This window comes from Cherax quadricarinatus, chromosome 11 (assembly GCF_038502225.1).
Source record: "Cherax quadricarinatus isolate ZL_2023a chromosome 11, ASM3850222v1, whole genome shotgun sequence".
Lineage (NCBI taxonomy): Eukaryota > Metazoa > Arthropoda > Malacostraca > Decapoda > Parastacidae > Cherax > Cherax quadricarinatus.
In genome coordinates, this window is record NC_091302.1 from 40,478,758 (window position 1) to 40,506,569 (window position 27,812).

At 42.0% G+C, this 27,812-nt stretch overlaps 2 long non-coding RNA genes across 2 annotated transcripts; one reads left to right on the plus strand and one right to left on the minus strand.

Annotated features, from left to right (window-relative positions):
- Positions 1 to 7,641: 7,641 nt before the first annotated feature.
- LOC128687517 (uncharacterized) lies at positions 7,642 to 9,949 on the plus strand. Its single transcript, XR_008406847.2, has 3 exons — positions 7,642 to 7,796; positions 9,453 to 9,474; positions 9,628 to 9,949. It is a non-coding gene; the product is annotated as an uncharacterized lncRNA (long non-coding RNA).
- Positions 9,950 to 19,211: 9,262 nt separating this feature from the next.
- Positions 19,212 to 23,444, minus strand: LOC128687612 (uncharacterized). Its single transcript, XR_008406865.2, has 3 exons — positions 23,315 to 23,444; positions 20,064 to 20,094; positions 19,212 to 19,567 (listed from the first exon to the last, which is right to left on the minus strand). It is a non-coding gene; the product is annotated as an uncharacterized lncRNA (long non-coding RNA).
- Positions 23,445 to 27,812: the final 4,368 nt, after the last annotated feature.

Below are 27,812 nucleotides of genomic sequence, written 5' to 3' on the forward strand. Positions count from 1 at the left end.
CCTTTCCAAGCCAAACTTAAAGGGGTGGACCTATTTAATCCACTAATAAACTGTTCCCATTCCTGTTGCCTAAGTTCTTGCTTTCTATTCCTTTCATTTGTTAGTGCAGCTTTGAACGTTCTGACCAGGTCTGGGGTTCTACATTCACGGTATGCTTTACCAATCCTCCTAGCTGCATGTGTTAGATTGCGTAGCTGTGGATCATTATAGTATTTACACTGGTTTTTATTGTTATTTATAGTGGAGGGTCTTTGTTTCCTATTCTTGCCCACTTGATCTGTGAGGACACTCTCAATAGTGGTAACTAAATCATCATTAAATTTTTGTGTGCCAATTGGCTCGTGATTCTTATACCATTGATCCAAGTGGTTAATAAAGTTGTCTCTGTGTTCTGGTTTGAGAATAAGTTTCCTCCTTCTGTATTTAGCTCCTTGATTGCTGGAGATGTGATCAAGATTGACAGTTGTTAGTCTTGGGAAGTGATCAGATAAAAGATCATCAACTATGACAGTCATGCATCGTATATGATGTATTAAATCCAAGGCACAGATCTAGTATGCCACCACATATGTGAGTAGGCTCAGTAGTGCCCACAATTCAAACATTATCATGCTCATTTAGCAATTTCACTAGTTTAGTTTCTTTGGTGTTTGTTATAGACCCACCAATATTCTTATGTCTGGCATTAAAATCTCCAAGAATGATGGTAGGTTCACTATTGATGAGATCTGGTAAAGCATCAGGTCGAAGCTGGTTCGCTGGGGCATAGAGATTAAAAATGTTTATGGAAAAATCGCCTGCATATACTTTGACACCATGATACTGCATGTTAACTCGACTCTGCAAGGAAAGGAGTGAATGTGGCAAGTTCTTTCTGACATACATCACACAACAGTTGGTTGACCTTAGGTTATAAGCTGCATATCCAAGCAAGTTTGGTGGAGGTGCTCCATCTTTCAATCTACATTCCTGCAAACAGATGACATCAATATTCTTGGTTGCACTAATATGATGTAAGTCAGGCAACCGCTTCCTGATGGAAGCAATGTTCCATGAAAAGATTTGTAATGTATCCATTGTAGTGAGTTATTACAATCGCTTGCTCATAAGATGGTAAAACTATTATGCTTTGGCTACAGTGTGCAGGCACTTAAGAGCAAATAGCATAGTTTGTACGTCTTTATCTTCAGGACTTTTATTTTTAAGCATTTTTCGGCATCTTGACAGCCAGTTAAAAGGCAAGGGCTAAGATGATGGAGGTGGTACTGGAAAACCTCATGTACCAACACGTAAAGGACACTACCAGAGAGAAAGGAGAGGATGAACCAGCGAGACTGGACCTAGTATTCATCTTGAATAGTGCAGACATTGAGGACATCACATATGAAAGACCCCTGGAGGTTAGTGATCGTGTGGTTTTAAGCTTCGAATACATAGAGTTACAAGTGGAGGGGAAAGTAGGGAGGGTCAGACGAGTGAAGCCAGACTACAAGAAAGAGGACTTTGCAAGCATGAAGAACTTCCTTAACAGGGTGCAGTGAAACAGAGAACTGGCAAGGAAGTCAGTGGACGAGATGATGAAATATGTGACAACAATATGCAAGGAAGCTGAGGAGAGGTTTGTACCCAAGGGTAACAGGAATAATGAAAAAGCCAGGATGAGCCCTTGGCTCACCCAAAGGTGCAGGGAGGCCAAAACCAAGTGTGCTAGGGAATGGAAGAAGTATAGAAGGCAAAGGACCCAGGAGAATAAGGAGAGCAGTTGTAGAGCCAGAAATGAATATACACATATAAGAATGGAGGCCCAAAGACAATACAAGAATGACATAGCAGCAAAAGCCAAATCTGACCCAAAGCTGTTGTACAGTAACATCTGGAGGAAAACAACAGTCAAGGACCAGGTAATCAGGCTGAGGAAGGAAGGAGGGGAGGTCATAAAAAAGACTGCAAAGTATGTGAGGAGCTCAACATGAGATTCAAAAAAGTGTTCACAGAGGAAACAGAAGGGCCTCCAGAAAGTCAGAGAGGTGGGGTACACCAAGTGTTGGACACAACACATACAACCGAGGAAGAAGTAACAAGGTTGTTAAGGGAGCTAGATACCTCAAAGGCGATAGGACCTGATAACATCCCTCCATGGGTCCTGAGAAAGGGAGCAGAGGCACTTTTCTCTCCATGGATCTTGAGAGAGGGAGCAGAGACACTTTGTGTACCACTAACAACTATCTTTAACACATCTATCGAAACAGGACGACTACCGGAAGTATGGAAGACAGCAAATGTAGTCCCAATTTATAAAAAAGGAGACGGACACGAAGCATTAAACTACAGACCAGTGTCACTGACGTGTATAGTATGCAAGGTGATGGAGAAAATTATCAGGAGAAGAGTGGTGGAGCACCTAGAAAGGAATGAGCTTATCAACGACAGCCAGCACGGTTTCAGGGATGGGAAATCCTGTGTCACAAACCTACTGGGGTTCTATGACAGGGTGACAGCTATAAGACAAGAGAGAGAGGAGTGAGTAGATTGCATTTTCTTGGACTGTAAGGAAGCGTTTGACACAGTTCCACACAAGAGATTAGTGCGGAAACTGGAGGACCAGGCAGGGATAACAGGGACGGCACTACAATGGATCAGGGAATATCTGTCAGGAAAACAATAGCGAGTCATGGTATGTGGAGAGGTGTCAGAGTGGGCACCTGTAACGAGCGGGGTGCCACAGGGATAAGTCCTAGGACCGGTGCTGTTTCTGGTATTTGTGAACGACATGACGGAAGGAATAGAATCCGAAGTGTCCCTGTTTGCAGATGATGTGAAGTTGATGAGAAGACTTAAATCGGACGAGGACGAGGCAGAACTACAGAGGGATCTGGACAGACTGCAGGCCTGGTCCAGCAACTGGCTCCTGGAGTTCAACCCACCAAGTGCAAAGTCATGAAGATTGGGGAAGGGCAAAGAAGACCACAGACGGAGTACAGTCTAGGGGGCCAGAGCCTACAAGCCTCACTCAAGGAAAAGGATCTTGGTGTGTGTATAACACAGGGCACATCTCTTGAGGCGCACATCAATCAAATAGCTGTTGCAGCATACGGGTGCCTGGCAAACCTAATAACAGCATTGCGACATCTAAATAAGGACTCATTCAGGACCCTGTTCACTGTGTACGTTAGGCCCATATTGGAATATGCAGCGCCAATTTGGAACCCTCACCTAGCCAAGCATGTAAGGAAACTAGAGAAAGTGCAAAGGTTTGCAACAAGACTAGTCCTGGAGCTAAGTGGTATGTTCTACGAGGAGAGGTTAAGGAAAATCGACCTCACGACACTGGAGACAGGAGAGATAGGGGAGATATGATAACTACATATAAAATACTGAGAGGTATAGACAAGGTGGACAGAGACCGGATGTTCCAGAGATGGAACACAGAAACACGGGGTCACAGTTGGAAGTTGAAGACTCAGATGAACCACAGGAATGTTAGGAAGTATTTCTTCAGTCACAGAGTTGTCAGGAAGTGGAATAGCCTGGGTAGTGATGTAATGGAGGCAGGATCCATACATAGCTTTAAGAAGAGGTATGATAAAGTTCACTGAGCGGGAAGAGTGATTGAGTAGTTGCCAGTTGAAGAGGCGGGGTCAGGAGCTGTGACCCCTGCAACCACAACTAGGTGAGTATAACTAGGTGAGTACACACACACACACACAGGGGCCAGGAGCTTAGCTCCGTGCTGTGTGCTTGGTTCTTGTAGGATCGCTGGCCTAGTGGTAAGGTGATACATACATTGTGTTGTCTCTGGAGGAGGCACAAGGTTCGTAGGGTCGAGTCCTGGCCTGCTGCAGTTTGGTAAATGATATATATATATATATATATATATATATATATATATATATATATATATATATATATATATATATATATATATATATATATATATATATATATATATAAATATATATATATATATATATGTCGTGCCGAATAGGCAGAACTTGCGATCTTGGCTTAAATAGCAACGCTCATCTTGCCATATAGGACAAGAGAAAATTTGTGTATGCAATAATTTCGCCAAAATCATTCTGAACCTAACGAAAAAAATATATTTCACTGTGTTTGTTTAGTATTAAATTATTGTAAACAAAACTAAAATATATATAGTTGGGTTAGGCTAAAATAAATTGTTCTTGTTATAATAAGGTTAGGTAAGTTTTCTAAGATTCTTTTGGTGCAAAATTAAAAATTTTTACATTAACATTAATGAAAAAAATATATCTTTAAACGTATAAGAGAAAATTTTAGAAAAGACCTTATTTTAAATGAGTTCTTGCTAATTGACCAGTTTTACATATTCGGCACGACATATATATATATATATATATATATATATATATATATATATATATATATATATATATATATATATATATATATATATATATATATATATATATATATATATATATATATATATATTATATATATATATATATATATTTATATATATATATATATATATATATATATATATATATATATATATATATATATATATATATATATATATATATTTATATATATATATATATATATATATTTATATATATATATATATATATATATATATATATATATATATATATATATATATATATATATATATATATATATATATATATATATATGATAAACACAACAGAAACTCTGGGTTATTTTTCTCTGTCAGGTCCCAGCTGGTATGGAAAGCCCAATTGGGATTTTCCATGCCGCTATCGCCTCTCGAAATAGTGGCTCCCAATGATGAGAGAAAATATATGTAGTAAATATATGTAAATATATGCAGATGTTTCGTCAATCGTGACTTTATCAGTGCAGTACAGGGAATAATTACTGGAGGGTGTGAAAGACGAAGTAGTTTCAGGTAATCAGACCCTCACTCAGTCTTGATTCATCAAGGATCAGTGTTGGGAATAGGATAGTCTAGCAGAAGGCTCTCCCCATCCTCCACTTCTAGCACACTACCAGCTTCACAAAATGATCAAGCTATTTCAGTGACAGAATGATTCACAGTTATTTAACATGAAAAGCACCAGTAGAACACATGTCACCAGTAAAACATACGTTGTCACGAGTACATGTTGTCACCATTATTATATCCTGGGTGATCTGTGGTCATTCAGAGGCTCTTAGTGCCTCACTTAACATCAATGTTCGATTGACTACAGCTGACACTTGTACTGTATTGAGTTGTGTCTGATATTTACAAATTGTTTTATCACGAGGTTCTGAAATGGCTGCATTTTTGTTTTCAGTTAGAGCTTCAGTGGGCAGTATATTCCAGTGATCTCATAGACCTATTACCAATTTTTGTTTTTACCTACATTAGTTCTGCACATGTTGCCTCGAAATTTCATGAACTTATTTCGTGTTCCTGAGTTAATTTCCAATTTAAATAGTTGTTCGAGTTTCATTGTAACATATTTTTTTTCTTTCAACACACCGGCCGTATCCCACCGAGGCGGGGCGGCCCAAAAGGAGAAACGAAAGTTTTCGTTTCTCCTTGTATATTTATTAATATACACAGGAGAAGAGGTTACTAGCCCCTTGCTCCCGGCATTTTAGTCGCCTCTTACAACACGCATGGCTTACGGAGGAAGAATTCTGTTCCACTTTCCCATGGAGATAAGAGGGAAATAAACAAGAACAAGAACTAGAAAGAAAATAGCAGAAAACCCAGAGGGGTGTGTATATATATATGCTTGTACATGTATGTGTAGTGTGACCTAAGTGTAAGTAGAAGTAGCAAGACGTACCTGTAATCTTGCATATTTATGAGACAGACAAAAGACACCAGCAATCCTACCATCATGTAAAACAATTACAGGCTTTCGTTTTACACTGGCTTGGCAGGACGGTAGTACCTTCCTGGGTGGTTGCTGTCTACCAACCTACTTCCTTTAATTGTAACATATATGCTCAGTAAATGCAGAGCTAAAGTCTATGCTGTAGGATTTATTCTTGTTCATTTACTACCATTTTCAAATGTCTCTTGTTTTTCCCTCCGTCATATATGAAGCATCCTCTGTAATTATTTTTGTTGTTTACTGTGTTCATATTTTTCTTACTTTCTCTCTGTTACTGTATTAAGTTTCAGTTGTTTGCTGGATTTCCAGTCTGTTTATATTTCATGAATGTGTTGCAGTTGTGGCCTATGATGTCAACTATTTCTTATGTCACCTAAACTGTATTTGTGTTGTTAATGTTGTTGATGGCACTGCTGATCCTGTAGTCTCGCTTCTTGTTATTATTTATTCTGTTAATTATGGAGGAGGTGAATGTATTCAGATATTTAGGAGTGGACGTGTCAGCATATGGGTCTTATGAATATGATGTGAATCATAGATTTGACGATGGGAAAAAAGGTAAGTGGTGCACTGAGGAGTCTGTGGAGACCAAGAACATTGTCCATGGAAGCAAAGAGGGAAATGTATGAGAGTATAGTTATAACAACGTTCTTATATGGGTGTAAAGCATGGGTGGTGAATGTTGCAACAAGGAGAAGGCTGGAGGCAGTGGAGATGTTATGTCTGAGGGCAATGTGTGGTGTGAATATAATGCAGAGAATTCGTAGTTTGGAAATTATCCAGAGGGCTGAGGAGGGGTTGTTGAGGTGGATCAGACATGTAGAGAGGTGAAGCAAAATGGAATGACTTCGAGAGTGTATAAATCTGTAGTGGAGGGAAGACGGGGTAGAGGTTGGCCTAGGAAAGGTTGGAGGGAGGGGGTAAATGAGGTTTTGTGCACGAGGGGCTTGGACTTCCAGCAAGCATGCATGAACGTGTTAGATAGCGAATAGAAACAAATGGTTTTTAGGACTTGACGTGCTGTTGGAGTGTGAGTAGGGTAATGTTTATGGAGGGATTCAGGAAAACCGGCAGGCCGAACTTGATTCCTGGAGATGGGAAGTACAGTGCTGGCACTCTGAGGAGAGATGTTAATGTTGCAGTTTTATAACTGTAGTGTAAAGCATCCCTCTGGCAAGACAGTGATGGAGTGAATGATGGTGAACGTTTTTCTTTTTCGGGTCACCCTGCCTTGGTGGGAAATGGCCGATGGGTTAATAAAATAAATAAAAATATAATTATGTTGTTTCATATTTTATGTTATTGTTGATGTTGTTGATCCTGTTGTTTCACCTCCTGTTATTGTTGATGCTACTAATTCCGTTGTCTCACTGTTGCTGTTATTGTTGATGCTGTTTTCTCATTTTCTGTTTTATTGTTAATGTTGTTGATCCTGTTGCATGACTGTTCCTGGTGACGATAACAGTGACATGTGGACGCAAGACAACGGTTTATAATAAACAACTGATATAATGTATATCTTTAACTAGAAATTACTAGAAACAAGAAAAAATACGTAGAAGCATCCTCTCTCTCATCTTTTATATTAAGTTGACAAGCATATTTTCTACGTCTATTGTTTTTACTTCTGTAACGAGTTTCATCATTTTTATCATGTTACTTCCGCTTGTTTTACCCAATTCCTCTCACTTCACTCTCTTCCCTTTACTTGAAATCTTCCAGTTCATTGTGTAGGTTATAGAGATGTATACGCGTGTTGCAACCAACCGTCGGATATAAAATATTTTTGGAATGCTGAGGTGCAATAGACAGCGAGGACAAGTGAGGAGCTACACTTCTGTCCTCAGCACCACGACAACACCTCACCATCATCCAGATCACCATGAATTCGTTGCGTGTCCTGTTGGTCGTCTTCCTGGCTGTCTGCCTGATCAGGTGAGAGTAAACTTACCTACTGCAAGTTTTATTACCTCCACAACATCCGTATCTACCATTGTTTCTTTATTCCTTCCGTTAAAAGGAGAAACCGTCTGCTGTGCAGGAACAATGTGGAAGGTTGTCCCACATGTATGAGATGGTATGACAGTTTGTGAGTAGGAGGGCAACAAAGTCTGTGGAGAAGCTGAGGAAAAAATCTGTGAGTGGAATTGGAAGCAAGTCAGTGGTAGATGATGTGGTTGTGTAAGTAATGTGACTCACGAAATCATAATGACACGATTTCAAACAAATCATACCACGACTCACTTGCCACGAGTTCAATCCCCGCCCGTGGTATAGTTTTAGTGTGGTTGTGTAAGTAGTGTGGCTGATGTTGTTGTGTAAATAATGTGTTTGATGTGGAGGTTCTATTTTTTACAACTAAATAACAGACATGAAAAGCTATTTCCTGCATATGATAGCTAAAGTAATTTAGTCTGTATACATCTTCACTGCTGTCTAATCTATGTAACCTCAGCATATGCACTTCCGATGGCTCATTTCACATCAATACTCCGCTTCATTTTACATATTGATCAGCATATCAAATTTGATTTTTCGGCTGCCATCATTTTAGCATAGTGTTCTGATGACAGTCACTGGTGTCTGGAAGATATGACAACCCTTCACAAACCACCAACACAGCAAAAAGACTAAAAACGATATCAGAGGATAGATGGGAGAGCCATTTAAACCACGGAGCGGGTAGGATTTGAATCCATGACGAGTGAGTCATAAACGTTCAGGGCAGTGCGTAAACCACTGAGCCAACTGGCTACACTGATTCATCTGACTAGGTTAGGTTAGGTAAGGTTCGTCAGGAAACAGGACAAATGTTTCCTGACGCGGGTCTTAGTCAGATGATGACCCGCCTTTGGAGCTTTTGGTCATCTGACCGAGGCCTTCCGCTGGCTTACCGGTCCACCCTTTAAAAATTATGGTCATTTATAACCATTGTTATATTATCTGACTAGGTATATTTATACGCCATGGGGAGGTTACCATGAGTCCCACTGTGACCAGTTAGGTTAGGTTAGGCAAGATAACCTACCCTATCTCAACGGAACCCATGCTAGCCTCCCATTGGTGTATAAATATAGCTAGCTGAATGACTCTTGTTGTAGGTACCTAGCTCAGTGGCTTGCGCACTTCCCTGGAGTTTTACGGCTCATTCGTCGTGGTTTCAATCGCCACCCGTTACGTTGTTTGTTTGCAATCGTGTTATTTCGATTTCGTGAGTCATGAGAGTCATTTGCTGAGGCAGTCACACTCAGTTCATCTGCCAGGGAGCGTCCTGGTACGATAACTACGCTATTGTATATTCAGAATTACGCTTTCATAATTTTTGTCATTTGTAAAAAAAGTTCAGTAACAGCAGTTAATCTGTGGGCTCTCATTTATATATATAATTTCATAAAATTTCTGTATGTGATTAAATCAACTGTTATTGCACCCTTCTAATATCAAGACTATAACTATAATAATAAACCAGTGATAAAGTACGTGTATAATAATATTAATAATGTTATCCTATGGTAATCAACGTGTGGTGACCACCTGACCGTGAACCATCTGCCTGGCGACCAACACTGTCTGGTGTTATGACATCTGCAGCGCTGTGTCAGCACATCACCAGGTAAACAAATACATAGAATGACTCACGAGAGAGAAAGAGAGAGAGAGAGAGAGAGAGAGAGAGAGAGAGAGAGAGAGAGAGAGAGAGAGAGAGAGAAAGAGAGAGAGAGAAGAGAGAAATAGAGAGAGTTTAATATATTTATTGTACGGACAGCCGCCAGGAGGGGCTGATTGGCTTGAGAGGCTGCGGCAGCACTGCCTTGCCGAGGTGCACGACCCTGTTGAACACGACCTGGTTCATCAAGGCCACGACCATGACGAACACTGTGAACAGTTTGGTTTCTAACCATGAAGAATTTAACTGCACAAGACCTTTTAGTGTGTTTTTTTAATGTTTCAAAATGTGACATTAATAAATGAAAATATACAAGATCTTTAAGATTACTTTCTGTCAATATTTCAAAACTTGACACACTGAATCACAATAAATAAAACACTTGTGTGCCAAACTAAACCAAAATAAAGAATTAGATAAATGTAAGTTTTTTTTTTAACCCTCTTATATTAAGTTATGAATATATAACAATTCTTCATCGACAAAAGAAAAAAAGTTTTGACGTGTTAATAATAATCTTTATTTTCACAAGTACATGTACGATGTATACATGTCTAGCTGACATACTACTGTATAGAAAGCAAATTATGTCAATTTTGTCCCCAGGATGTGACCAACACCAGTCGACTAACATCCAGGTACCTATTTTACTGATAGGTGAAGAGGGACAGCAGGTGTCTTAAGTAAACACGTCCTAATGTGTCCACCCGTACTGGGGGTCAAACCAAGGACCTCAGTGTGTGAGCTGACTGCGCTAGCAATCGAACTACGGGACACCCTGACTCTGTTACAGTTGCCTTTCAGAACATTACGTTATTGGTTGATTTATTTACCCTTTTTAAGTCCCTATTTTACTAATAAAAGTATTGCTGATGTTAGTGTGCAGGTGAATTACAATCTTATTGATTAAGTTATATACACTGAGAAGTGTGCATCTTCCAGTATTTACATAAAGAGTGCACTGGCTGTAAACCCAATAAATCAGCCAACATTAATTACAGATACGAACAATAACTACTCTAAACGCTTTCCTCTCTTTCCCCTCATTCAAACATAACTCTTACCACCTGCCCATCTATGTAAATGACAATTTGGTAAAAAAAAAAAAAACTCCCAACACCCATACCAGCCCAAATAACTTCACTCACTCCAACTCCATCTCTACTTGCAACTGCTCGGAAGCAATTAGAAGTCAGGATACTACACAGTTCTGGCAATCTTCATAAACCCAGAACTATTTGCACAGCAGCGGAGTATACAACATACCGTGTGGTGGTAGCGGTAGATTCTATGCCAGGGAAACCGTCGGAGACTTGTAGACACACCTTCAAGGAAAGTAAATATGCCTGTAGGAGGAATAAAATCAATATGCATGTTTAGTCCCTCACAACCTTCATTCTTACGCCATGGGCTGGGGAAGAGAACAGCTGTTATACAAGGAGAACGTCTGGACTAGACACAATTTTGGAAGCAGGAGTGATCCATCTCAAAAAAAAACAAAAAAAAAAACACTGAACTCAGTAGTGGGATGCAAATGCACCTTTTGCCCACCTTGTCCAACGATTCATATAATAAGCATAATAAACTTGTCACCTTCCCTTCCCCATCAATACCTGACCTCACCAGATTTGATCTCGTAATTTAATGACCTCATGTGCGACCTGCTCTTGCAGTTTGATGACCTTATGTGTGACATGTCTTTCTCTGAGCTTGACCTCGAGACCTTCGTTTGTCTTATAAGTCTGTGTACGTCATAAAGTCAGGTCATCGGGGAAACATTGTATTTAAAAACATTATCTTTTATCATTGTCTTTATTCCCATTTGAAGACATTTACCATTATCCACCATTCTCGGATTTGTTTTGTGTGTGTGTGTGTACTCACCTAGTTGTACTCACCAAAGTGTGCTTGCAGGGGTCGATTCATAGCTCCTGGCCCCGCCTCTTCACTGGCCGCTGCTGGGTCACTCTCCCTGCACCATGAGCTTTATCATACCTCTTCATAAAGCTATGTATGGCTCCTACCTCCACTACATCGCTTCCCAAACTATTCCACTTCCTGACTACTTTGTGACTGAAGAAATACTTCCTAACATCTCTGTGATTCATCTGTGTCTTTAGCTTCAAACTGTGTCCCCTTGTTGCTGTGTCCCATCTCTGGAACATTGTCTTTCCACATTGTCAATTCCTCTCAGTATTTTATATGTCGTTATCATGTCCCCCCTATCTCTCCTGTCCTCCAGCGTCGTCAGTTCCTGGGTCGGCAGTGTTAACCTCCAGCTTCTGGGTCTGCAGCGTTAACCTCCAGCTCCCGGGTCTGCAGCGTTAATCTGCAGCTCCCGGGTCTACAGTGTTAACCTCCAGCTTCCCGGTATGCTATGTTAACCTCCAGCTTCTGGGACTCTTCAGTGTTAACCTCCAGCTCCTGGGTCTGCAGTATTAATCTCCAGCTCCTGGGACTGCAGTGTTAACCTCCAGCTTCCGGGATTCTTCAGTGTTAACATCCAGCTCCCAGATCTGCAGTGTTAACCTCCAGCTCCTGGGACTGCAGTGTTATCCTCCAGCTTCTGGGACTCTTCAGTGTTAACCTCCAGCTCCCAGATCTGCAGTGTTAACATCCAGCTCCTGAGACAGTAGTATTAACCTCCAGCTCCTGGGACTGCAGTGTTAACCTCCAGCTTCCGGATCTGCAGTCTCAGTAGTACCAGTTACCAGTAACCAGTTACCAGTAGATGACTCACTACCAACCGTGTGTGAATCACTGACTGTTATTCACGTTGCTGCTGACCATAGCGTGTTTTTCAACTAACCAGCCTACGTGAGTGTTCTTACCCCACCCACGTTATCGAACCCCCACATGACAGCAGTGTTAACCTCCAGCTCCCAGGTCTGCAGTGTTAACCTCCAGCTTCCGGGACTGCATTGTTAACCTCCAACTTCCGGGTCTGCATTGTTAACCTCCAGCTCCCGGGTCTGCAGTGTTAACCTCCAGCTCCCGGGTCTGCAGTGTTAACCTCCAGCTCCCAGGTCTGCTATGCTAACCTCCAGCTTCTGGGACTCTTCAGTGTTAACCTCCAGCTCCCGGGTCTGCAGTATTAACCTCCAGATCCCGGGTCTGCAGTGTTAACCTCCAGCTCCTGGGACTGCAGTATTAACCTCCAGCTTCTGGGGCTCATCAGTGTTAACCTCTAGCTCCCGGGTCTGTAGCGTTAACCTCCAGCTTCTGGGACTATTCAGTGTTAACCTCCAGATCCCGGGTCGGCAGTGTTAACCTCCAGGTCCTGGGACTGCAGTTTTAACCTCCAGCTTTTGGGACTTTTCAGTGTTAACCTATAGCTCCCGGGTCTGCAGTGTTAACCTCCAGCTCCCGGGTGTGCAGTGTTAACCTCCAGCTCCTGGGACTGCAATGCTAACCTCCAGCTCCTGGGGCTCTTCAGGGTTAACCTCCAGCTCCCTGGTCTGCAGTGTTAACCTCTAACTCCCGGGTCTTCTTGGTTAACCTCCAGCTCCTGGGAATGCAGTGTTAACATCCAGCTCCCCGGTTTGCTGTGTTAACCTCCAGCTTCTGGGACTCTTCAGTGTTAACCTTCAGCTCCCGGGTCTGCTGTGTTAACCTCCAGCATCTGGTACTCTTCAATGTTAACCTCCAGCTCCTGAGTCTGCAGAGTTTTCCTCCAGCTCCTGGGACTTCAGTATTAACCTCCAAATTCCGGGTCTGCAATGTTAACCTCCAGCTCTTGGAACTGCTGTGTTAACCTCTAAATCCCGGGTCTGCAGTGTTAACCCCCAGCTCCTGGGACTCTTCAGTGTTAACCTCCTGCATTTCGTATATTTTTTCCTTGACAGAGTTGAGATGCTACGACAAGATGACAGGGACAGTCAAGCGCTACTTGACAGGGTTGAGATGCTACGACAAGATGACAGGGACAGTCAAGCGCTACTTGACAGGGTTGAGATGCTACGACAAGATGGCAGAGACAGTCAAGTGCTACTTGACAGGGTTGAGATGCTACGTCAAGATGACAGGGACAGTCAAGCGCTACTTGACAGGGTTGAGATGCTACGTCAAGATGACAGGCGCTACTTGACAGTCCAGCGCAGTAGCGCTACTTGACAGGGTTGAGATGCTACGTCAAGATGACAGGGACAGTCCAGCGCTACTTGACAGGGTTGAGATGCTACGTCAAGATGACAGGGACAGTCCAGCGCTACTTGACAGGGTTGAGATGCTACGTCAAGATGACAGGGACAGTCCAGCGCTACTTGACAGGGTTGAGATGCTACGTCAAGATGACAGGGACAGTCCAGCGCTACTTGACAGGGTTGAGATGCTACGTCAAGATGACAGGGACAGTCCAGCGCTACTTGACAGGGTTGAGATGCTACGTCAAGATGACAGGGACAGTCCAGCGCTACTTGACAGGGTTGAGATGCTACGTCAAGATGACAGGGACAGTCCAGCGCTACTTGTCAGGGTTGAGATGCTACGTCAAGATGACAGGGACAGTCCAGCGCTACTTGACAGGGTTGAGATGCTACGTCAAGATGACAGGGACAGTCCAGCGCTACTTGACAGGGTTGAGATGCTACGTCAAGATGACAGGGTCCAGCGCTACTTGACAGGGTTGAGATGCTACGTCAAGATGACAGGGACAGTCAAGTGCTACTTGACAGGGTTGAGATGCTACGTCAAGATGACAGGGACAGTCCAGCGCTACTTGACAGGGTTGAGATGCTACGTCAAGATGACAGGGACAGTCCAGCGCTACTTGACAGGGTTGAGATGCTACGTCAAGATGACAGGGACAGTCCAGCGCTACTTGACAGGGTTGAGATGCTACGTCAAGATGACAGGGACAGTCAAGCGCTACTTGACAGGGTTGAGATGCTACGTCAAGATGACAGGGACAGTCCAGCGCTACTTGACAGGGTTGAGATGCTACGTCAAGATGACAGGGACAGTCCAGCGCTACTTGACAGGGTTGAGATGCTACGTCAAGATGACAGGGACAGTCCAGCGCTACTTGACAGGGTTGAGATGCTACGTCAAGATGACAGGGACAGTCAGCGCTAGTGCTACTTGACAGGGTCAAGTGAGATGCTACGTCAAGATGACAGGGACAGTCCAGCGCTACTTGACAGGGTTGAGATGCTACGTCAAGATGACAGGGACAGTCCAGCGCTACTTGACAGGGTTGAGATGCTACGTCAAGATGACAGGGACAGTCCAGCGCTACTTGACAGGGTTGAGATGCTACGTCAAGATGACAGGGACAGTCCAGCGCTACTTGACAGGGTTGAGATGCTACGTCAAGATGACAGGGACAGTCCAGCGCTACTTGACAGGGTTGAGATGCTACGTCAAGATGACAGGGACAGTCCAGCGCTACTTGACAGGGTTGAGATGCTACGTCAAGATGACAGAGACAGTCCAGCGCTACTTGACAGGGTTGAGATGCTACGTCAAGATGACAGGGACAGTCCAGCGCTACTTGACAGGGTTGAGATGCTACGTCAAGATGACAGGGACAGTCCAGCGCTACTTGACAGGGTTGAGATGCTACGTCAAGATGACAGGGACAGTCCAGCGCTACTTGACAGGGTTGAGATGCTACGTCAAGATGACAGGGACAGTCCAGCGCTACTTGACAGGGTTGAGATGCTACGTCAAGATGACAGGGACAGTCCAGCGCTACTTGACAGGGTTGAGATGCTACGTCAAGATGACAGAGACAGTCCAGCGCTACTTGACAGGGTTGAGATGCTACGTCAAGATGACAGGGACAGTCCAGCGCTACTTGACAGGGTTGAGATGCTACGTCAAGATGACAGGGACAGTCCAGCGCTACTTGACAGGGTTGAGATGCTACGTCAAGATGACAGGGACAGTCCAGCGCTACTTGACAGGGTTGAGATGCTACGCCAAGATGACAGGGACAGTCCAGCGCTACTTGACAGGGTTGAGATGCTACGCCAAGATGACAGGGACAGTCCAGCGCTACTTGACAGGGTTGAGATGCTACGTCAAGATGACAGGGACAGTCCAGCGCTGCTTGACAGGGTTGAGATGCTACGTCAAGATGACAGGGACAGTCCAGCGCTACTTGACAGGGTTGAGATGCTACGTCAAGATGACAGGGACAGTCCAGCGCTACTTGACAGGGTTGAGATGCTACGTCAAGATGACAGGGACAGTCAAGTGCTACTTGACAGGGTTGAGATGCTACGTCAAGATAACAGGGACAGTCAAGTGCTACTTGACAGGGTTGAGATGCTACGTCAAGATAACAGGGACAGTCAAGTGCTACTTGACAGGGTTGAGATGCTACGTCAAGATGACAGAGACAGTCCAGCGCTACTTGACAGGGTTGAGATGCTACGTCAAGATGACAGGGACAGTCCAGCGCTACTTGACAGGGTTGAGATGCTACGTCAAGATGACAGGGACAGTCCAGCGCTACTTGACAGGGTTGAGATGCTACGTCAAGATGACAGGGACAGTCCAGCGCTACTTGACAGGGTTGAGATGCTACGTCAAGATGACAGGGACAGTCCAGCGCTACTTGACAGGGTTGAGATGCTACGTCAAGATGACAGGGACAGTCCAGCGCTACTTGACAGGGTTGAGATGCTACGTCAAGATGACAGAGACAGTCCAGCGCTACTTGACAGGGTTGAGATGCTACGTCAAGATGACAGGGACAGTCCAGCGCTACTTGACAGGGTTGAGATGCTACGTCAAGATGACAGGGACAGTCCAGCGCTACTTGACAGGGTTGAGATGCTACGCCAAGATGACAGGGACAGTCCAGCGCTACTTGACAGGGTTGAGATGCTACGCCAAGATGACAGGGACAGTCCAGCGCTACTTGACAGGGTTGAGATGCTACGTCAAGATGACAGGGACAGTCCAGCGCTACTTGACAGGGTTGAGATGCTACGTCAAGATGACAGGGACAGTCAAGTGCTACTTGACAGGGTTGAGATGCTACGTCAAGATGACAGGGACAGTCCAGCGCTACTTGACAGGGTTGAGATGCTACGTCAAGATGACAGGGACAGTCAAGTGCTACTTGACAGGGTTGAGATGCTACGTCAAGATGACAGGGACAGTCAAGCGCTACTTGACAGGGTTGAGATGCTACGTCAAGATAACAGGGACAGTCAAGTGCTGCTTGACAGGGTTGAGATGCTACGTCAAGATAACAGGGACAGTCTAGGGCTACTTGACAGGGTTGAGATGCTACGTCAAGATGACAGGGACAGTCAAGTGCTACTTGACAGGGTTTATATGCTACGTCAAGATTACAGTGACAGTCCAGCGCTACTTGACAGGGTTGAGATGCTACGTCAAGATGACAGGGACAGTCCAGCGCTACTTGACAGGGTTGAGATGCTACGTCAAGATGACAGGGACAGTTGAGATGCTACGTCAAGATGACAGGGACAGTCCAGCGCTACTTGACAGGGTTGAGATGCTACGTCAAGATGACAGGGACAGTCCAGCGCTACTTGACAGGGTTGAGATGCTACGTCAAGATGACAGGGACAGTCCAGCGCTACTTGACAGGGTTGAGATGCTACGTCAAGATGACAAGGACAGTCCAGCGCTACTTGACAGGGTTGAGATGCTTCGTCAAGATGACAGGGACAGTCCAGCGCTACTTGACAGGGTTGAGATGCTACGTCAAGATGACAGGGACAGTCCATCGCTACTTGAGGCAAACTTTTCATTGGCAGAAAGCGTCTTGAAGAATTTAAAAGTATTATAAATTAGACACATGTGCAACACTTGGGAATCTTTACTGCGGAAACGTTTCGCTTATCAGTGACTTTATGAGTCCTATACAAAGAAGAATTGTAAAGATCAGAAGGAGTTTGAGGTAAGCAGTCCCTCAGCCTGGAGTCGAAGTGATCGCTTACCTAACCCATAAGCATGACCTACTTCCACATGTGAGTTTGTCCAATGTGATATCTCCTCCGACTGCTTCACTTCATCTGTCTACAGTATATAAGCCCCTGTATTCTTTTCAATATTGATAGACTGGTTACATCGACTCCAAGCTGAGGGACTGATTTCCTCAAACTCCTTCTGATCTTCACCATTGTTCTGTGTATAGGACTGATGAAGCCACTGTGTGGCGAAACGTTTCCACAATAAAGACAGCCAAGTGTTGCACATGTGTCTAATTTATCCACTTGTTGTTCTGTGAATCATTTATCTGCATTAAAGGTGTTAGGCAGAAAACCACACTAGTGGCCGTCCTCTGACTTACTTCAGCAAGTCTCCCACTACTGAAAAACACTCTAATTTATTGAATGGAAGAAGACTGAAGACTGTACTTGTTTTTTATAGAGATACACCAGAAGTCAATATAAATAATCAAATAAAGTGCTTAAGTACCGAGCCAAGTTTAACATAATAAATGTTACTTCACTGGGAGAGCATCACTATAGTGCAAGTGATCCACCTGTGTCATCATAACCACAGGTGACATTGTATTAAGTTATAATGAGTGTCACAGTGGTACTCAGTGGTCACTGTGAGAGGTTAACGAAATTATTCCGAGCCACAGGCAGGGGGTAACAGGAGCAACTAAACTGTTATGTAAGGTTGTGAAATCCTCCAAACTATAAATATATTAATTGTGTTGTAAACGAAGAGGTTCTTAACAATCATATTAACCACAAAACATACGTAAGTAAATTTTGATTGAAATAAGATGTCAGAATGTTATATTTAATTATATGATTCATATAAAAAGTTAATTGTGCTTAGTTCAACCTTCAGTTTATTTATAGAACCATTGAATCCTCAGTGTACACTGTAACACTGTAACATACAGTGTACACTGTAACACTGCAACGTACAGTGTACACTGTAACATACAGTGTACACTGTAACACTGCAACGTACAGTGTACACTGTAACACTGCAACGTACAGTGTACACTGTAACACTGTAACATATAGTGTACACTGTAACGCTGTAACATACAGTGTACATTGTAACACTGTAACATACAGTGTACACTGTAACACTGTAACATACAGTGTGCCCATGGCCCTTCCAGTACAATCTAAATTCATTTCCTAATTCAGCTACTCATTTCTAGAAAATTACTACTACTACTATTACTGCTACTATTACTACTGCTACTACTGCTACTATTATTATTACTACTACTACTATTACTACTACTACTACTACTACTACTGCTATTACTACTACTACTACTACTATTGCTACTACTACTACTACTATTACTACTACTAGTATTACTACTACTTCTACTACTACCAGTAATAGTAATAATAATAATAATGTACTCCTAATAATACACTGTTGCATGTGGGAACTACTTGTTAGACAAGGCAGTTTATCTGGCAGGATACGTCTTTGTGGGTCCGGCAGTCTTAGTTGGTTAATGGGGCCGACTTCACCAGAGTTATTTAAGGCTACAGGTAAACCCTTTCACTACCTGTCAAGAATACTATAATTCCTGAAATAGGAATTAAAGTAAACTCTCAGTGTACACTTGTATACACTGAGAAGCATACATCTCTCTGTGTATATATCCTGAGGCAGTATTGTGTTGGTGTGTGTAATTGGTACCATGAACAATCCCTAACAATTGTTATGTTGTTGTAACTTTATGTAGGAGGTTACAAAAACTATGGGCATGTGTATAGTTACTGATAATGATTTAATTTGGTAACTGTCGACCCATTAAAAGAAAAGCTCATTCAAATTTTTTTAATTAAAGATTTTAAATTTAGTATGTCAACTTTTTGAAACATTAAAGACAAGAGTCTTAAGACATTATGCATTTTGATTTAGTGGGACATCTTTTGAAAGAGTCGAGATAACACCAGTAGAGGGGTCTTGTTCAGCATCAGGGTGTTCAGTCAATGTGACCAAGTTTACGACAGTGTTCGTCGTGAGGGACACCTGGATGGAAGATGTCGTGTTCATCTTCGTCAGGGTCGAGACAGTGGTCACGGTGAGGGTCCTCGTCGTCTATCAGATCATCTGGCGGCTGTGCAAACAGAAATTGTCTTAAATTCTCACACTAACATATTCTCTCTCTCTCTCCTTCTCTCTCTCTCTCTCTCTCTCTCTCTCTCTCTCTCTCTCTCTCTCTCTCTCCCTCTCGTTTTTACACATGGTTTTACAGGGTTAGGTTGTTAAAAATTCCTAGCTTTATTGACAAGCTAAGAGCTGTTACCTACATCAGCTCATTTGGAAGCCTTTTTATTGTTATGAAACATACAAGCAGGGAACAGGATGAAGTTGGAGCCATCTGTGGGCCAGCAATTTCATTTGACCAACTGATTGTATTTCGTTGATATTATCATGCTCTCTCTCTGTTTCTCTCTGTCTCTGTCTCTCTGTCTCTCTCTCTCTCTCTCTGTCTCTCTCTCTCTTTCTTTCTTTCTCTCTCTCTCTCTCTCTCTCTCTCTCTCTCTCTCTCTCTCTCTCTCTCTCTCTCTCTCTCTCTCTCTCTCTCGTTCTTGTATAACTGTCTTTACTACCTCAATGCCTTCGTCCTGTGCTGACACAGCGCTGCAGATATTGTAACACCGGGCAGGTGGATCACAGCCAGATGGTCACCACACGTTGATTATCATGGGAAAAAGATATTATTATTATTATTATTATTATTATTATTATTATTATTATTATTATTATTATTATTATTATTACAATTATTTTCTTGATAATAGCATTGGATATAACAACAGCTGATTTAGTCACATAAATTTCATAAAATCACTTTTTTTTTCATAAACTGGTGTCACTAAGTCCTTTTCCGATTTTACAGATTTATTACTAAAGTCAGGTAAAAGATATGGAAACTCAGTTATCTGCATACATTAGCTTATTTATTGTAACAAAAAGTTCTTAGGCAGATGGGTTGGGCATGATGGCCAGACAGCCGTCTTACAGGAACATACACAACGGTTTCTGACTTTGTGTTTCAGAGACTATAAGCGTCCAAGAAAAAAAAGCTGAAATATGATCAATATCAGGGATTTTTTTGTGGCCACGTGAAATGCATTTTTTTTAGCTAAAACTTGAGATATGTCAGAAAATGCTTCAAACTGCAGTGAATCGTCGAAAAATGGCAATAAAATAACGTTTTGGCACATTTTTCATTATTTTTTAATATTCACTTATTTTTTCGAAAATGTCAGGATAACTGAAAAGATTGTCAGAGCAATTGTGAGTCAGTAGAGACAATAACAATGATACAATATTTGTACAAATGGATGACATTTAGGTGTGCATGCAGAAAGTCCAGTGTTACGCAAAACAAATATACTAAACCCATACGGGAATGACAAGATAATGTAAAAGTGCGAACAAGTGCCTTTGACGAGCCTTCTCAGGCGACTCGCCTGACATGACCCAAAATTATACAGGCAAGGATGAGTCGTATAATCAAACAGTTCGTGTTTGATCTTATTAAGATTGAAGAGGCTGGCAAGGGAGGGAGATGACGGATGACAGTGTTTCGAATGTCCTTTCAGGAGAACTCTCTGGTTGTCCCTGGAGACTTATTCTTGAAAGTCACATTATGTGGAATGAGCCAGAGTATTGATTAGATAAGTTACGGACCACTGGAGGTGCACATGTTGGTTTTAATACATTAGACAACACTGAAGCTCTATAACAACTCTAATATTTAATCAGTCATAACTGCTTTTTCAGATTTTTTACCATTTATTACCAAAAAATAGTAAAATCGAAAAAAAAAGACTTTGCGGTGCTGGTGTTACCCTCCCTTCCTCGGACTGAACCTAATTAGCCCCATATTTCCAGGACTATTGAAGCCACACAGTGGCTTCAACAGTCCTATACATAGAAGAATGGTGAAAATCAGAAAAAGTTTCAGGTAATCAGTCCCTCAGCCGATGTAATCAGTCCATCAGTCTTTCAAGAGTATTGTACTGATTACAGACTTGTCCAGGTGACACATCTCATGACTGTCACTGTAGCAAACACAACCACATCAATCACACTACTTACGCAACCACATCACCCACATCATTACAGAGCTCAAAGTGTCCTCGCTAAGACAGATTAGCCAGTTATGAAGCTTCTCGACTTACTCATAATTCCACCTTCATTTTGAATACCTATTTTCTGAGTTGGTTGTCTTAATGGCTAAGAGTTGTCATCCTACCTCAGCTGGTTTGAATTCTACGTCCTCGGTAAGATCTACCATGGCACAGTCTATTTCCCACGACACTTACAAGTCTTGATACCTAACATGATCTCAATTAATTATTCCTAACAGACTTTAACAAGAACAATGCAGGTGTGTGGAGTTTGTTTTCTACATATTATTATTATTATTATAATTATTATTATTATTATTGAGTAAAACTTAACTCGTAGGGATCATTCAGTGTCTGGAGAGTGGAAAATTTTCATGGTTGATCTAACGACTGGAGAATAACTCCAAATCCTTGAATCAAGAGCCCTTCACCCTGAAGACAACGCCCAATGAAAGAACATGGAAAGGAAAACTACTGAACTGTCAAACAATGTTGTCGTCCAGCATGTTAAGGATGCAACAAGGATGAGGAAAGGAAATTATCCATTATGATTAAACTTTATATTTAGTCACGGATTTTCTTCCCTTTCCCTCAACAGATTCTTTTTCCTTTTCCTTTTCATAGACTTTTTTCCCAACCCAGGGCTGTATAACCCTTCCGGTTTAGCGCTTCTTTTGATTATAATAATAATTCACAACCCAAGTTTAGCGCTTATTTTTATAATAATAATAATAATAATAATAATAATAATAATAATAATAATAATAATAATCTTCTCAACCCATCCCATCAACTCTATACATCCTTGGTTAGGCCTCATTTAGATTATGCTGCACAGTTTTGGTCACCGTATTACAGAATGGATATAAATTCTCTGGAAAATGTACAAAGGAGGATGACAAAGTTGATCCCATGTATCAGAAACCTTCCCTATGAGGATAGACTAAGGGCCCTGAAACTGCACTCTCTAGAAAGACGTAGAATTAGGGGGGATATGATTGAGGTGTATTAATGGAAGACAGGAATAAATAAAGGGGATGTAAATAGTGTGCTGAAAATATCTAGCCTAGACAGGACTCGCAGCAATGGTTTTAAGTTGGAAAAATTCAGATTCAGGAAGGATATAGGAAAGTACTGGTTTGGTAATAGAGTTGTGGATGAGTGGAACAAACTCCCAAGTACCGTTATAGAGGCCAGAACGTTGTGTAGCTTTAAAAATAGGTTGGATAAATACATGAGTAGATGTGGGTGGGTGTGAGTTAGACCTGATAGCTTGTGCTACCAGGTCGGTTGCCGTGTTCCTCCCTTAAGTCAATGTGACCTGACCTGACTAGGTTGGGTGCATTGGCTTAAGCCGGTAGGAGACTTGGACCTGCCTCGCATGGGCCAGTAGGCCTTCTGCAGTGTTCCTTCGTTCTTATGTTCTTATCCCATCTCATCTACAGATTTTCTTAGTATCCCATCCATAATCACAAGATTTTTTTCACCTTCCATTCATAGATTTTCATCCCAACTTATCCACAATCTTAGACTTTCTTCCAGTGAGGTTCATATACTTTCCCCACATTCGATTCACAGACCTTTCTATTTCATCTATATGCAAAGGACAACGTCCACCACAGCCTGTCAACTAGACGGCCTCTCTTATTAACGGGAGGAACAACGGTGAATGGGGGTGGTGTGGAGGTAATAGAACTCGCAGTAGATAAGTTTACTCTCACCTGATCAGGCAGACAGCGAGGAAGACAACCAACAGAACACGTGACGACTTCATGGTGACGTGGATGATGTCGTGGCGCTGAGGACAGACAAGTGTATTGACGGTCTTTCCCAGTGATTTTTATATCTGACACCTGGTTGCAACACACTGAAACATTTCCACAAACTACACAATGAACTGGAAAATTTCAAGAAAGGGAAAGAACGTGAAGTGAGGGAAATAATGATTAACAAGTGGAATTAACGAGAAAAAATGATGGAACTCGTTGCAGAGATAAAAACAATAGACATAGAAAATATGCTTGTCAACTTAATATAAAAGATGAGAGAGAGGATGCTTCTACGTATTTTTTCTTGTTTCCAGTAATTTCTAGTTAAAGATATACATTATATCAGTTGTTTATTATAAACCGTTGTCTTGCGTCCACATGTCACTGTTATCGTCACCAGGAACAGTCATGCAACAGGATCAACAACATTAACAATAAAACAGATAATGAGAAAACATCATTAACAATAACAGCAACAGTGAAACAACGGAATTAGTAGCATTAACATTAACAGGAAATGAAGCAAAAGGATCAACTACATCAATAATAACATAAACAATGAAAAAACGTAATTATCAAAATAAATAATAACAAGAAGCGAGACTACAGGATCAGCAGTGCCATCAACAACATTAACAACACAAATACAGTTTAGGTGACATAAGAAATAGTTGACATCATAGGCCACAACTGCAACACATTCATGAAATATAAACAGACTGGAAATCCAGCAAACAACTGAAACTTAATACAGTAACAGAGAGAAAGTAAGAAAAATATGAACACAGTAAACAACAAAAATAATTACAGAGGATGCTTCATATATGACGGAGGGAAAAACAAGAGACATTTGAAAATGGTAGTAAATGAACAAGAATAAATCCTACAGCATAGTCTTTAGCTCTGCATTTACTGAGCATATATGTTACAATTAAAGGAAGTAGGTTGGTAGACAGCAACCACCCAGGGAGGTACTACCGTCCTGCCAAGCCAGTGTAAGACGAAACCCTGTAATTGTTTTACATGATGGTAGGATTGCTGGTGTCTTTTGTCTGTCTCATAAATATGCAAGATTACAGGTACGTCTTGCTACTTCTACTTACACTTAGGTCACACTACACATACATGTACAAGCATATATATATATACACACCCCTCTGGGTTTTCTGCTATTTTCTTTCTAGTCCTTGTTCTTGTTTATTTCACTCTTATCTCCATGGGAAAGTGGAACAGAATTCTTCCTCCTTAAGCCATGCGTGTTGTAAGAGGCGACTAAAATGCCGGGAGCAAGGGGCTAGTAACCCCTTCTCCTGTATATATTAATAAATATACAAGGAGAAACTTTCGTTTCTCCTTTTGGGCCCCCACCTCGGTGGGATACGGCCGGTGTGTTGAAAGAAAAAAAATATGTTACAATGAAACTCGAACAACTATTTAAAGTGGAAATTAACTCAGGAACACGAAATAAGTTCATAAAATTTCGAGGCAACATGTGCAGAACTAATGTAGGTAAAAACAAAAATTGGTAATAGGTCTATGAGATCACTGGAATATACTGCCCACTGAAGCTCTAACTGAAAACAAAAATGCAGCCATTTCAGAACCTCGTGATAAAACAATTTGTAAATATCAGACACAACTCAATACAGTACAAGTGTCAGCTGTAGTCAATCGAACATTGATGTTAAGTGAGGCACTAAGAGCCTCTGAATGACCACAGATCACCCAGGATATAATAATGGTGACAACATATGTTACTGGCGCCTTTCCTGTTGAATATTCCTGCATGACCCTTACAGGTTTAACACTTAATTTGATAATAATTACAATATTTCTATTAAAACCTCAATGCAAATTTTTGCCATGAAATTATCTCGCAAATATTTTGCATCTGTCATCATGGTAGGAGGAAGACTTCTGTTGGACTCTCCTACTCTTAACTATCTAATATTAAATTTGAGGCAACTAGACAATAGTTTTTTCTTCTCAGCAGACAGCCTCGATATAGATCATAGAGTCTCCTAGCTGTCTTTCTCATATAAGTACTCTCATACGAGTACTCTCATATGAGTACTCTCATATAAGTACTGTTATATACAGGAATATCCTCGACTATTTAAGAAAATCTTGATGTAAATTCATCCATTTTAAACATAAAATTATATTGAAATATATCCTATAAAGAAGGCTGTGAAAGAGGTATTGTAAACAATATAAAGACATTAAAAGCTTTTACAGCTTTACAATAGCTTTATAAAGCTCCACTCGAGCGAAACGTCGTTTAATAAAGTCTTTACAACGCACACAGTCACAGAACATTAAATGAATCTCAAGGAAGGCTGCTGTGTTTACTTTCATGGTGAAGAACTACTTACTGCCGCTATGAGCTACGTGGGGCCATGGAAAACCCGAGTCAGTACTGTTTGGACTTTCCCATACCACCAGTAGCGTGACTGACTGAGAAATAACCCAGACTTTCTGATGTGTGTGTACTCACCTAGTTGTACTCACCTAGTCTTGGTAGAAGGGGTCGAGCCACAGCTCCTTGCCTCGCCTCTTCACTGGCCGCTACTGTGTGTGTACTCACCTATTTGTACTCACCTATTTGTGGTTGCAGGGGTCGATTCCTAGCTCCTGGCCCCGCCTCTTCACCGGTTGCTACTAGACCCTCTCTCTCCCCGCTCCATGAGCTTTATCAAACCTCGTCTTAAAACTGTGTATGGTTCCTGCCTCCACTACGTCATTTTCTAGGCTATTCCACTGCCTTACAACTCTATGACTGAAGAAATACTTCCTACTATCTCTCTGACTCATTTGTGTCTTCAACTTCCAATTGTGGCCTCTTGTTTCTGTGTCCCCTCCCTGGAACATCCTGTCTTTGTCCACCTTGTCTATTCCACGCAGTATTTTATATGTCGTTATCATGTCTCCCCTGACCCTCCTGTCCTCCAGTGTCGTCAGGCCGATTTCCCTTAATCTTTCTTCATAGGACATTCCCCTTAGCTCTGGAACTAACCTTGTTGCAAACCTTTGTACTTTCTCTAGTTTCTTGACGTGCTTTATCAAGTGCGGGTTCCAAACAGGTGCTGCATACTCCAGTATGGGCCTGACATACACGGTGTACAGTGTCTTGAATGATTCCTTACTAAGGTGTCGGAATGCTGTTCTCAGGTTTGCCAGGCGCCCATATGCTGCAGCATATGCAGCATATGTGTGTGTGTGTGTGTGTGTGTGTGTGTGTGTGGAAATTTATTTGGTCCCTAAAGTTCCACAGGACTGATCCGACATGGCCGTGATGGAACGGCTGAGCTTGATGGCCCTTATACCCCACCCAAACATAAAAGCATTCTCTCGAGTTGGCGGGGATTGTTGGTAAGCTTATTTAATTTATAGATTTACCCTTCAGGGAAGGAGTAGGTAGTTTTACTGGTAGTACACTAATATTAGGATTATTGAGGCAACTGTAGATAATAATAATGTAGACCTAAGACCTTAACATAGGTAGTAATAGGCCGATAATGTAGGCAAACACTAGGTTAAGTTAGCTAGGGAGAACTGGCAGCCCTAGCTTGAATGACAAGGTGCGGGTCTCAAAGACACAATAGCGTCCTTCTTAAGACAGACACCAACTGGACAAGACGTGCCGTGATCAGCAGACGGCGCCCCCCACGTGTCTTTACATTTGAGACCTGGGGAAATCTGGTAGAGGCACCTCGATGTACCGTAGATGACCTCCGTCAGGCCCATACAGTAAGACAAAACCTCCGCTTTATCTCGTAGATTTCTGGCCAGTGTCTGGGGAGATTGTGAGTGAGTTTGATCTGTGGGCCCGGTGTGCAACAGGCAGTGCATGCCCAGTAAGTACCAGTGTCTCAGAGCAGTCTGGAAGCTAGTGTCCGTGTCTGCATAGTTATACTAGGGGATACATACCCTCTTGGATATAGGAATTTCTGAGGTGCAGGCAGGACACTAATAACGATTGAATATTGCAGGAATTAAGGCTCCCGGTTGCACGTGGTTTCTGAGAGGAAGTCCAAAGGGGCTAAGGCTAAGCTTAGGGAAGCTGAAGATCAGGATATATGCTGCAACACCAAGTAAGTTAGTCCTTTATACGTGCATGCAGGCGAGTTTCTTGCAACATCAGTCATTTGTGAAACTCTGTCCTATAAGCCACTTGTGAGGCTGAGGTACCCACCTCAGAGCTCGGTGTCAACAGAGTTTGCCAGGGTGGAAATAAATGGTATAAAATACCGACACAATGGAAATATAAACACAAATGCAGTATAATGTGATCCTTTATTGACAACGTTTCACCCACACAGTGGGCTTTTTCAAGTCACACACGGATCTACCTGGGGTTGGAAGGTACGAGAGTATTTATAGTCATGTTCAGAGTGTTGAGGTCAGGTGGAGAATGCTGCATCTGATGATCTACCGGGTGGGGTTATAG